We start from the raw sequence: 2,263 nt of genomic DNA on the forward strand, positions 1-2,263 counted from the left end.
ACACGTCCAGCCCTCCAGTGCAAAACAGATCAAAAAGTGGTCTAAGTCTCAAAGGCAGCAGAGTGTGTTGAGAGTCGTGGCTCTGCAGTGAATGGATCTCATGGTGTCTTCTGCTTTGTGTGAGAGAGCATTGAACTGCTCAGATCCTGCAGTGTGAAGTCAAAGACATTCTTCTACTGAAGAGAAAAAACATGCTTTTAGAAGCTCCTCAATCTCAAACAAGTCACTACAAGTGTCAGCAAGAGTGTGTATGTGTGTGTTGTAGAAAGAGGAGTGTAGGAGAGGCTGTAGACCTATTGTGTTTCTGATCTGATTTTCAAGAAAACCAAGTTTAGTGCTGTAGTAAACAAACAAGATTAATTTCTTGATTTCCTTTGTTACATTTTCAAAACACATTTTGCACTGACATTGAAGGGGAAAAAAAAGATTTAAGGGTGTTCTCACCTCAGCGTCTTTGCAAGGGTCATTGGCTCATTGCAGTTTCTGCTTCCATACGAACTTGTTTTTATGTTCATTATGATATAAATTGTTACTTTTATTTTTTTTTTGCACATTCAAGTTATCTGGACAAGCTGGATGAACTTGCTCTGTACTGGCACAGTTTTTCACGGATGAATCAACAGCATGGATCAAGGCTGAATGAATCACTGCAAAATTTTGTTTTTATTTTGCAAATCTTGTCTATGTTGATATTGCAATGTTGTTTCAACATGGGTGAATTAAACTTCAACACTGATTTTGTAACCTTTTTACATTAATTTACCATGAAACAGCCTGAAAAACAATTATTGACATTATTAACCACATTTCAACGTTGAAGGCTGGTCAACAGCCGGCTAGGTACAGGCATTTTCAACATTAAATATAGACTTTGTTTTATGAAGCATTTCTCATCAATAACAGTTGAAATAAACCATTATCCGTGTATTACGAGTCGTTTTACAGGAATGAACGGCTGAGGTAAAAGTTGAAGTTTATTGACGCCCCCTGGTGGTCCTGACAGGATTCAGATTTGCCTCTCCTGAAGAGATTGATTTTGCGATAAACCCCTTGTTATATATTTATTTGGTAAAATAACCGGATATTTACAGAATAAATAAATAGTTTAAAGTATTTGATGTTTTACTTGTATATTAGCTAAGCTTCCTCTAAAACAGCCCATTATAAAATAAAAACATTCGTCCCAGCAAAAACGCAGAGTCCCTTCTTCTGAGAAATGCTTATTTTTTTGCAAATGTTTTTTTTTTCTTACTTTACCTCAACTCAACTCAACTCAACTCAACTCAAACTTTATTTATAAAGCACTTTCATTCACTTTCCATTACTGGAACCAAAGTGCTGTACAGAGAAAGATAAGAGAAAAAAACCCTGAATAATAATAATAATATAAAAACAAATGAAAAATAATAACAGTAAAATAAAAGAAAAAAGAAAAATAAATAAATAATAATAGTAACAACAAATATCATACACAGCTAAAAAACATTTTCAAAAGCTAGAGAAAACAAATGAGTTTTAAGCGAACTCTGAAAAACACCCAAAGTTTGAGAAGTTCTAATAGACAGAGGAAGGGCATTCCAGAGCCTAGGAGCTGCCACAGAGAAAGCACGATCCCCTCTACATTTTAGACGAGATCGCGGAACCATTAGGAGTAGTTGATAATTTGAGCGCAGAGATCTGCTGGATTGACAGACACTAATTAAATCAGTAACATAGTCAGGTGATAGACCATGCACAGCCTTAAAAACTTACAGCAACGCTTTGAAATGAATTCTCTCTGTCAGACATTGATGCAGATACTGCAAAGCACATTTATGGTCCTGTTTCGATGGTAAGTAAATTTGTGAATCATCCGCATACAAGTGATAATGAATCCCAAACTTTTCAAAAATAAAACTCAATGGCAATATATACAGAGAAAATAAAATTGGTCCCAGAACAGAGCCCTGAGGAACCCCACAGACAAGAGGAGCAGTAGAAGAAGAGTAATCACCTAAACTGACTGAAAAAGTCCTATCCTTCAGATAAGAAGAGAACCATTTTAAGGCTAAGCCCTGAACACCAACATGATTCTTGAGACGAGCAATAAGTATATCGTGATCAACTGTATCGAATGCAGCAGTAAGATCTAACAAAATTAGAACAACACAACTCCCAGAGTCAACACCTCTTAAGATATCATTGGAGACCCTCAAAAGAGCAGACTCTGTACTGTGGCCGGCTCTAAAACCAGACTGGAATCTATCTAAGATATTATTCCTCT

Source organism: Sinocyclocheilus anshuiensis, unplaced genomic scaffold (assembly GCF_001515605.1).
Source record: "Sinocyclocheilus anshuiensis isolate Anshui unplaced genomic scaffold, SAMN03320099.WGS_v1.1 scaffold1659, whole genome shotgun sequence".
NCBI classification, from domain to species: Eukaryota; Metazoa; Chordata; class Actinopteri; order Cypriniformes; family Cyprinidae; genus Sinocyclocheilus; species Sinocyclocheilus anshuiensis.